The sequence below is a fragment of the Pteropus medius genome, unplaced genomic scaffold, assembly GCF_902729225.1.
Source record: "Pteropus medius unplaced genomic scaffold, Ma_sr-lr_union100, whole genome shotgun sequence".
Taxonomy (NCBI): Eukaryota; Metazoa; Chordata; class Mammalia; order Chiroptera; family Pteropodidae; genus Pteropus; species Pteropus medius.
Window position 1 is genome coordinate 2,900,010 of NW_024340699.1, and position 11,580 is coordinate 2,911,589.

Below are 11,580 nucleotides of genomic sequence, written 5' to 3' on the forward strand. Positions count from 1 at the left end.
TGGGGGAACCCAGCCGGTGTGGGGTAGGGGATGGCTGTGCTGCTGTGTGGGCTAAAGTGGAAGGTGTCAGGTATGGGTATTAGAAATTGGAAATAAGGGTTGCTGATTACTAATTTTTCATCTGGGGAGGCTTTTGCAACAAACGTTCACAGAGAAATATATTCAGTTGAGTTATGTGTAGAAAGACGGGCCGAGGAGACGATCATCAGAAGGAGAAGGCTTGGTTATCACATATTTTCACACATTTTTGAGTTTCTAGAGAAACCACTAATAGCTACTTTGTGCTGAGTGTGTACTACAGACCAGGTGCTCTGCCCACTTGATATCTCTTTATAGGGATTCTTATTTAACGGGGGATAGAAATGGAGACTTTAAAGATGTTAAAGTAAAATCACACTACTTTGAGCCCAGATTGCCCTGAATCTGAAGCCCATGCTTTTTGACCCAACACTCACGTGTCCTCCAAGTGCTCAGAGAATCCACCGAGAAAGCTTCATGTCAGACCTTCCTCTCCCGTCTAGGAGCAGGTCTGTGCGGTGGTTTCTATCTCTGTACGTGGTAGCTGTGCACACTGAGATTGGACCTTCCTACAGACACAATGCTCTTTTTTTGGGCAGCTACTGCTCTTCATCAGGGTACAATTGCTGCTCTTCATCATCTTTGGCACGCATTGTGGGTGGCATCTGTGGCAGAGCTTCTGCAGAACGGCCCATAGGATGGCTGGACATTTTGCCTAACTGCACTTGATTCTGGTGAAATAGCAGCCCAGTGTGGTCACCAGAAATTATGTGAACTTGTAATGAATCACTTTCTGTTTATACTAACCAGAGTGGATTCTGTGATCTGCAAAAGTCCCTATGCTTGTATTAACCCATTTGACCAATGGGGACAGTGAGGCTCTGATGATGTGATTTGCTTAAACATTCCTTCCGTCTAGCATATTCTTTTTGCAGAGGTAAATATATTTTCTCATAAAGGTGCTCTATGGATGAGGTTTATCTGTAAGAAGCGGAAGCGCAGTGTTGACACGGCTCTTACCCTCAGTGGTTGTTATCATGTGACACTGTTTCAGGTAACAAGATGGAATTCTCTTTTTGACTGAACTTAAAAGAGTAAGAATCCTTACTCTTTTAAGTTCAGTCAAAAAGAGAACAGGAGGCGATATACGTGCACTAAAATGAAGGCTGTATGGATATGTGATGTTTTTGCCAGTTCAGCAGACGTCTCCCTTCTCTGGTGAGAGCCTCCTGCTTTTCCGTCAGAGAACTGTTATTCCTCCCTCCAAGTGATTCTGATGGGATTGAATCCCAAGGGCTGGCCTGTGACTCAGAGTGGCCAGAGCACCAGTGCGGTCCACCTGAGGGTGCAGGACACAGGCGAGGTCAACCGGAGTCAGGGTTAGGGGTTTGTTTTGACTGTTGAGGGAGAGGAATTTCCATTGTATTTCCATAAGTATGGAAACTTAAAACTTCAAGGACCTATCTTGCTACCATAGAGAACAAGCCTATCTAAGACTGAAATTCAAAAAGAAGAAAACAGTGGATAACGAGAGAGAGAGACGGGAGCCAGATGGGGAAGAGCGTCTGGAGAAAGAGAGACAGAGAGATGGGCAGAGAGAAACTGACAGAAAAAAGAAGAGACAAAAGGAAGATGGAGACGACAAGGGAAGAGGAGCTACCTGAGGCACATACACATACAGATCACACAGATCCAGACAGACGGCCAAGGAGCAGAACACACAGACACCTAGACGCTCAGACGCACAGACACACAAACACAGACACACCCACACGAACGTATGTGCAGAGAGAGTCAGAGGGAGTCACTGACACTGACACTCGGTATCCTTTGAATTCCTGCAACTATCTGTGCCTAAAACAATAATCTGTTCATCGGTCTTCCTGGTTCTAAGAGCTCACTGGGGTTGGAGTCCTGAAAAACACAGACTAAGAATCTGATGTTTCTGGCTCCACCTGGGTCACTCAACCAGCTCTGTGACCTCGCTCTATCTCAGATTACTCAGTTTTCTCATTTTGAAAGAGGCAGCAATCATACTTGCCTTACCTACCTCCGATACTGTGAAAGCTGATAGGATGAGGCTGTGAAGGAGATTTAAATGTGAAAAAGATGCTATTCAGATGTGTGGACATCATCGTGGAGCATCTATCTTGAAAAAAATTGTCATGGTAGAAGTTTGGTTGTTTTGAATGCTGCAGTTTTCACAGTGGACGGGGCTGGAGAAAAAGCCAGTTCACACAGGTAATACTTTTTTGAGGGAACAGAAAGCAGCTATTAAAAAGTGAACAGTGATGATTGCCATTTTTAAGGACACCATGAGAGAGGACCCAGAAAATTAGCTTGATCACCTGCCACACAGTGGTTCTCATATTTCTCTTCATTTGCTTTCAGATGAAGAGAAAATGGGGCAAGAACACAGAACCTTGATCTTTTCAATCCTTTTTTTTTTTTTTTTTTTTTACTGATTTTGCAGAATTAAATCTTTGGTTAAAAGGAGAAAAATGTTTCTCCTCCTGACTATCCTCATGCCTCTCGGATGGTAGATGTTTGTGATTTGTTGATTTCCTTTAGCAGTAAAACTACTGGAACTGTCTTGTATGGTAAAGAACTAATAAATACATGGTAGTTATGATAAATAGGTTGCCTTCGAAAAGCAAGCTGAAATTCTCTGGAGAAAAGCATCTCAAAAGTATTAGTTCAAAGCGAATATCTAATACGTACTGAATGCAGGTCAATGACACATTGTTTTGTGTCCTCTATCTCCTGTGGTACTCACCGTGGAGTATTAAATTACGTCTGGTAGATGAGGAAACTGAGGCGTAGAGAGGCTCCCAAACCTGGTCACACATTAACGTCATCTTAAGCGCTTGTTTAGAAAACAGATTCTTTGGCCAAAGCCCAGGTAATTCTGATGTGTGAAATCAAGTTTGGGAAGCACTGTGTTCAGCAACTTGGCTACGATTATACTGCTGGTTGATGGGACCAGAACTTAAACTAGGTTTGTCTGAATCCAAATTCCATATTTCGTTTCATCATCTTTGTTAATGATCCTTCAAGGTAACTTATACAAACAAACCCATCCACCCGCCTACCCACCCCTAAGCACAGACATCCTTTGTGTTGCTCCCTGTACTGAAAATATTTCATCAAGAGATAGGAAACCACAAATCCTATTGAGTGTATACTTCTGGAAAAATGACTTTTTCTCTGGTGATAGTTTTGTCTACTTTAGACTTAACAAAGGGCTAATTAAATGCTCACTGTTCTATGCCTGGTTTGGCGAGTGACATTGGACTGGTTATCTGCTTGTTGGTGAAATTAAGGGGACAAAACACATTGACTAGAATGTGGAAGGTCAGTTCGCCTTAATAAAGGGTTTGCGCCTATGTGAAATTGGAAAAGAAATGATGTATTCCAAAGCAATTCTCATCCCATTAACTTAAATCAAGAAGAATAGAGGCAAATGCAGTTTCAAAGATTAGCCTCCAAATCTGATGTGCCTTGAAGGCATATAAGTGACTTTTTTCTACCACCTCCTGTGTCCTTTCCTCCTGAGCCTGGAAACCTGTTACTGGAGCATTCACAAATACTGAGAGTCTACATGTACTTTCCATGGTTTCCTACGACAGGACAAGTATTTCCTGGGCTCAGGGTCTGCAAATCGACCAGTGCTTAGGGAAGGAAGGTACCCAGGCAACTCCCTCACCATCTGTCTTCTTCAGGACGGAAACCAGATAAATATTGGACCCTGGTGTCTCCTAACATTTAATTCAGAGCTGGTGGCAAACTTATTTTAATTCGATGCAATTAGGTTTCTCCAATGGTCTGTGTTATGATTTGGGACAGTCTCTCTTCACAGTTCTGGCTGAGAGTACCATGATAACTAAGAAAATAAAAGGGAATCTGAACTAAAGAAAGCATGGCAATAGCTGAAGCCCTTCTCAGAAGAATAGAGACTGTTTCTGGTTTACATGAATCACAGAAATCCTTCCACTCCAAGGCACGATGAGAGAAGAGGCAATTTCAGAGTGTTTATATTCTCCAAAATGTAGCATATATGTAATTATATATTAAATATATATTATATATGATTATCTATGACTACATGTTATATATTAGTATATTATATATGTTAGATATTACTATATATATTAACATATATAATATATACATTATTATAGATCTATATATCAAATCTTTCTAGACTTTCCCAACTATCTCATATATTCTGAAACGAAGACTGGCATTTCACTTTTAAAGATCACAAGTTGTCTAGTTTTTTTTTTTTTTTAATAGAAAACAAAATCTGGGTCCTCATCAGAGCCAAAGAAAGTTTGGAGTAAAAGGGTCGGAAAGATGATTTTGAACCATCTGCCTTTGCCCATGAAATTCCTAGTGGTAAACAGGATCTGGGTGGGTGAGGCACCATAAAGTAGGCTGTTGGAATAAATTGTTTCACCCTATTTTAGTAGTATGTCTCCAATATTTTAACACACATGAATACTCTTGTGCTGAGACATATGTCAGCTACCAAGTGGTAGTTTTAAGCCACCCTAGTGGACCTGCCTTCGAGTAGTCTACGCTCCATAAAAACAGGCCCGCCAATGCTTACTATCGTGAAAACTCTCTTCCCTCCCATGCGTTCTCCTGCTTCTCACTTTGTTGTAGCCCTCACGGGAATTTTTCGCAGATTTGATTTTCCCAGGTATCTCCTCTTTTCCACATAACCTAACTTAACCTGACTTTTCCCACACTAGGCCATTCTGGGAAACCACCTGGTTCATTCCAACCCCAGCCTCTGGGAGCTTTCCAGGGGGACGAGCAGACTTAGTTGCCTTCCCTTTGTTCTTGCTGAGGTCTCTGTGAGGGGCATCATTCCACCACTCCATTTTCTGCCAGTTAACCAGGTAACCAGATCTCGAACTGCATCTGACTAATTTGCGTGTGGCAAATGACCATTAAAATGAATCTGAAATAAAAATTACCAGTGTTAGGTCTCTGATGGTGAGACCCCATATTACCGAATACATGACCATCTGTCAGGCACAGCCCCTATTCACCTGTCATCCCAGAGAGGGAGATATTCAGAAGTTAATTCAGGCAAATACTCGCTCTTTATTCATACTTTTCAGGCTCTGGGTCTCATTCCTTTGTATTTTACACATCTGCTGAACTGGCCTGAAACAAATGTGACCCACTAAAGTGTCTTTTACCTAGACAAGTGGCTGGCCTGTGTTCTCTTCGGTGTTACCTTGTTTCCTGATGGCTTTTCAAGTTGAGGGGAAGAAGTCCTTTAGACTTGTAGAAGGAGGACCTGGGTCTCTAACTTTACAGGACCAAAAGAAATTGAACAATACCCAAAAGAAAAAAGGCCAAAAGAAAATTCTACCCTCCCCTTTAGTTCAATTCACGATCTCTTTAGCTCCTTTATTTTCTGTTTTTTTCTTAAATCTTTTCAGGGTTCCTCCTCATTCTTGATGGTGAAGTGAGGTGCGGTGGTAGTGTGTATGTAGGGGGCCCTACTTTGGAGTTATAATGTACAACCAACAATAATTCTGAGGACATTTGATGAAAAAGAGAGAGGGACAGTGAAGATGTGGAGAAATCGGGCATTCTCAAACTCTGCTGGCTGAAAGGTAAAGTAATAAAACCTTGATTGAGGATTATCTGTTAATATTTATCAGTCGTCTCCTTTAGGAATCTATTTTTAAAGAAATAATAAGAAACGTGGAAAAGGATTTGTGCCCAAAGATCTGAATCTCAGCACCATTTATACCAATAAAAGCTCAGAGATTTGTTAGGTAAGTTATAAAACATCCACACAATGGGATTCTGTCATTAAAAATACAATTCCTGAAGAATTTTTAATGATGGGGAAATGAATATGCTAAGTGAAAAGGACAGATATAAAACTATGTGATTATAATAGCAGTTCTGCAAACATTAAATACTGAAAAAAAAAAAAACCCTGTATAAAGATGTTAATTGAATTTTGGTGATTTTTTTTCTTTCTTTTTATATTTTCTGTATTTAAAACATACAAAAACACACAGTCACACACACCTCTAAAAACAATAACTACTAGGGAACAAAAGAAGGAGAAATAAAGCTTAGGGGTTTGTTAGACTAAATGAAGGCAAACCTTCTGGGAGGTCCCCATTTGCAAACACAGAAACTGACCTTGATGCGATGAGCAAAAAGGGATTTTTGGGAAGGCATCTGGGGCTCACAGCATTGGTGAGAAGCCTGAAGATAAAGCCAGAAAAGGGCAGGTGGGCTACCTGAAATGTTCTGTGGGCCCAAAGCAGGAGTACAAAGAGGGGCCCGTATACTATATGTTTAAATATGTATGAGTTATATATCCAACTAACAAACTATTACATGAAATTTGCTCTATTCTCTGCCCTTGACAAACATGTCTTCAGAAAAACAACAAAAAAGATGTGCAATGGTTACTGCCAAGTAACTGTGGACAGCCCTCGCTCTGCCCTGGGGGTATGCAGACACCCTGGAGTATAAATGAGAGCTTCTCTCCAGCTGCTGGCTCTCTCCCTCACCTGCCTCTTCTGAGGACTCAGGAAATCCATAAGCTCCCCCATTTTCTTCCTCTCTGAGGTATTGTGGGGGCTCTTTATTTTCCTGTTCAGCTGGTTGCTCAATGTAAACCCCTTTCCCTCCATTCTTGTCATTGCATAAAGCCACAGGGTTTCTCTTTATCCTACCAATTCAAGCATGGTGACCTCTGTCCACAAAGTTCCCCCAGCCACCCCTGACCACCGCCCACTCCCTGCTTATATTCATTCCTCTTTCGGGTTTCTCAAAAAAACCTTCCATTTTTCTCTTATCACTCCCTCACAGGCCCTAGGAAGGGTCTTGCCAGTGCACAAATGGATACCCCAAACCGAATTCATTCACACCCATCCCTGCAATAAGCCATCCTTGGGCCATGTTAGGTCCTAGTGGCAGGTATACCAGTGGCAAGTAGTCTGCACTCAGGAGTGAGACTGTGGAAAAGCCTTGGGTACAGCCTAGGGCCACGTGAACAGGGGATCTTGGGATTCTGGGTATACAGCATGGGGTGGGTGTGCTGCAAACTGGAACACCTCTTTGGCCTCTCCAGGAAGAGGAACAAGGATGCCTTGGAAAGAGGAGGAGGAGGAAGCAGGAGACCAAGCCTGCCTGGTCGCCAGAAGAGCCTGGTCAGGAAGGACCTGTCAGGGCCACTGCTGCCTCTGCTCTTTGTGGTAGGTCCAGGGAGAGGTCTTCTGATTGGCTGCTCTTGGGCCTCCTGACAAGCCCCAGCTGGATTGGAGGGCAGGTAGAAGAAATATCATGCGGCTGTAGTTGAGGGGCTCGGGGTGGGGTACTAGAAAATCTCTTCTGTCAAAACAATCAACAGTAGAGGAAGAATCCTCCAAATAGATAAAGGAGGCCGTTAGGAAGTGAATGGAGCCTGGAAAATCACCTAGAAAGGAGCAAGATCATTTATTTATAAATAACCTACTTGTGCAAGAGAAGGTCACGTCTGTAGCTATTCTTTGAGAAGATTAATTTGGTATCAATACAGCTCAAATGGCCCTAATTTGTGTCCAGGGCTATGGTCTGAATGTTTGCGTCCTCCCAAAGCTCATATGCTGAAATCCTAACCCCCGACAATGACAAGAGGAAGAGATGGGGCCTTATAAAGGAGACCCGGGGAGACCTTTTGCCCCTTTCACCATTAGAGGACACAGAGAAGAGCTAAAGTTCAGGAAAAGGGCCATTAACAGAAGATGACTGTGCTAGCGTCTAGATCCAGCATTTTCCAGCCTCCCAAACCGTGAGCAAAAACTTTTTGTTGTTTACAAGCTATGCCATCTGTAGTAATTTGTTATAGCAGCTTAAAGGGACCAAGACAGTGCATAAGATACACTGGAGATGGGAGCACAAGTTAGGAGCCTTTTGTACCTTGGAGTGAATGCTAGTGGTTACCTCTGAGCAGCGATCTAAAACAATGCCCCTCAGACTGCATTTGTGGGCTTGGACTCCAAGTAATTCCTTTCAACCCTCTGTGGGTCATGGAGTGACTGTCCTGCCCATCTGTTTGAACTGTGTGTGATACTAGGTGACATAGTAGCTCTCTGATTGCCTATAGCCAAGAAATTCATTTGGAAGCACAAAGGCAGACGGGCAGTTTGTGTCTGGAAGAACCATCCTGGGACTGAAGTAATGACTCTGAGCCCCACTGTGCCTTGGACCACTTGTTTATGAAGGATTATGTGGGTCCCTCTGGGAATATTTATGTCACACACACAGAATGCTGAGAGCACCTAGTAGCAAAGAATTTAAGCAGCAGAGTCCTTTCATATCACCTGATCTCACCACTTGTATGTGCCTAAGTGTGGGAGAAGGCTAGGGAAAGAACCCCTTGTTTCATATCTTAACTTATGAGTTTAATGCCTAGGTCTGGTTAAGTGCTTCTGAAAAATCAGAGCTGAAGCTTGCTGGGATTAGGGATTATAAATTGTCTCCCACATGACCCATTATTTCAAAAGCTCTAACTCAAGTGTGTAAATGCCTGTGCTTCCAGGCTGAATGATTCATGGCCTCTAGTACCTATTTTCTTCTCTGAAGGTTGAAGCGATGATGATATCTTATACCTTATTAATTTCTTCTGTCCTCTCATTCTTTCTCTGTTCTTCAATCTAAGGCTTCGCTTTCTTTTCCCTTTATCTTTCCTTTTATTTTAAATTAGCCACCTTCTCAGACTTTGCCATTGCTGTCAATAGGGCAATGATTATTTGTCTTATTCAAAATTGATACTAGGTGACATCACTGATGCCTCCATTTTCCTCACATCTAGTTAGGGACCATTTCTGTCAGCCCTGTCAATGCTGGCCAGCATGGCATCGACTACATTCATTTCCTGCTGGCTTCTGCTATTGCTTGCCATTATCCATATTATGTCCAGAGGTTAATAGTCTCCCTCTTGAAAATTTCTCTTTGGTCAAATCTATATCGTTAGAGAATTAACATATTATTACTAAAACTATTTTAAAACTTTCCAAGGAATTTCCCAGTCTTAATTATACATTTCTAATCCAAGCCATTTCAAGGCTCTCACTCCATCAGGCACCTTCTTTTCATCTTATCCCCTGTAGCATTGTAGCTGGTTCAGTAAGAGTTCCTGAAAATCTCAGGCATATTTGTTTACCTGGCTATCTTTGCTTAAGCTCTTCTACCTCCCTGAAATTGTCTCCCTTTGTCTCTACTCTTACCTAACGCTAGTCCCTACTTTAAAGTCTGTCTTGGATCTGACCCGTTCTTTGGAAGCTTTTCTGGTTGCTCAGTTTATAATATTTTCTTCTCCTTTAATAACCTACAGGCACTCACCCTCTCTACTGTTCTCTCACTTTAATTTAATGATAGCTAGCCATAATATTATTTCTCTATTAATAGAAATATCCTGTCTTCCAGCTAGATTATATATCCCCTGAGTATATAAACTTTCTCTTCTCTTCTACTTCTTTGACTTGAAATTCTCACAACAACAATTAATGAAAAGAATAACAGCAGTCTACAGCCATGCCACCCTGAACAAGCCCGATCCCGTCTGATCTCGGAAGCTATGCAGGGTCGGGTCTGGTTAGTACTTGGATGGGAGACCACCTAGGAAGACCGTGTGCTGTAGGTGTAAAAAAAATAATAATAAATAAATAAAATAAGGGATTGTAAACTTGACAAGGTCCTTGCGATCTGTGAGGTCAACCAAGGGTGGCCTCGCCTTAAAAAATTTAAAAAAAGAAAAAGAATAACAGCAATATACAACATGCTTGGAACTGTACTGAGTTTTAAGTTCATGATCTCATTTGACTCCTTACCATCACTGAGTGAGGCAGGCACTATTAATCTTTTCCCTTTGCAAATAAGGGAGCTGAAGCTTAGAAAAGGAAAGCAACTTTTCTCTGGTCACAAAACTAGTAAGTTTTAAAGTCAGCATTTTAACTTTGGTTTTTCTTGCAGCAGAACCTAAACTCATAAACCTATTTTCTATTGAGAGCCCAGTTTTTCATTCAGTGGGCTATATTTAGAGTTTTTAAGGGCCATTGAAATACAAATCATTGTCCTTGTAACTTATTCATCGGTATGATAACTACAAATAGCTAAAGCAGCCCAAACCAGCCTACCCAAAATGGGCAAATTCCTGTGGAGGCACACAACGTTCTCAGGAAACCCAAGTGCAGCCAGCCAGCATGCGGGATTAACAATGCTGCAAATTTCTTTCTACTCTTTCCACTGAGAGGTCAAGTCTATTCTCTTCCCCCAAACCCAAGCTGGGCTTAGTGAGCTGCCTAATAGAATGGGGGCAGAAGAGAATGCAGTGCCAGTTTCCAGCCCGGGACCTTAACGAATGGACAGCTTCCATGTCCTCTCTCTTGGAAAACTTTCTGGGGGGATTCGGAGCCACTCTGAAACAAGTCTGACTAATTTGAGACTATCATGCTGCAGAGGTCACATGTAGATGGTCAAATTGACAGTTCTAGCTGATCCCAGCCTTCCTTTCAACTTCTCCAAAGGTACCAGACATATCAGTAGAGCCATCATGGGCTCTCTAGAACAGTCTGTCTACTGGCTGAATACTAGTGAGTAACTTTAGTCAATGACATAGGAAGCAGAAGACCTACCCACTCAAGCTCTGCTTTAATTCCTAATCCACAAAATCATGAGATATAATAAAATAGTTCTTGTTTAATTTTGAGATAATCAAAAAGCACTAAATTTTGAGATAATCTGCATAGCAATTGGTAAGTGGAACTAACTAGAACCAGGGAGTATTGACCATAAACTGCTCTATGAGCCTACAGAGCCTTGTTAAGTGCCTGTGTCATTCTTCTTTCTGTGGATCGACTTCCTCTTTTTCTGTGCATATGGCAGGGTTCCCTAGTTTATATATCCTTCTAGTTCAAGAGATGATGGCAATAAAATAGTATCTCTTGTTTTAATTCTAAATTTTTGTGGGAGAAATTTTTAAATTTGGCTCAGCTCGAATTCATTTTCAACCCTGCTACAGTAAGCTGTAGCTAAGGAGAAGGGGTCATATAATATAAATATGGCTTCCAGCATCCACGACAGTGCATGTATGGCAGGAGAATTAAGTGGTTTTCACAAAAATACCCAGATATACTACAGTTAAAAGCCTGCCTTCCTTATTTCTGGATCCTCAAATGACTCTGCTCTCTTCTTCCAGCCTATAAAGTATATCAGCTTCTTAAAGTGTTTCATATGCTCATTAGCACAATATTGATCTCATGAGTGACCTCCATTACTCAGTGTCCTCTAGAAGTTCTTTGAGAAGCACAAGAAATTGGCACCCCAGGCATCGGCAGCCTCTTCCCTCTATTTCCCTTTCCTTCCCTCTCCTTCCATCAAAACATTCTCCCCAGGAGCAGTGACCGGTCCGGAGGCAGACTAGCAGAGTGGTTAGGAAGGAGTCTCATGTACATACACACGTTGTATAATGCAACATTTTCCAAACATTAGTCGTTCATTACTACATTTTGGATTTGAACCCATTTCCATCTA

General features: G+C 41.8%; 1 pseudogene; it reads left to right on the forward strand.

Annotated features, from left to right (window-relative positions):
* The first annotated feature begins 9,572 nt into the window (after positions 1 to 9,572).
* Positions 9,573 to 9,691, forward strand: LOC120617222 (uncharacterized; annotated as a pseudogene).
* The last annotated feature ends 1,889 nt before the right edge of the window (positions 9,692 to 11,580 follow it).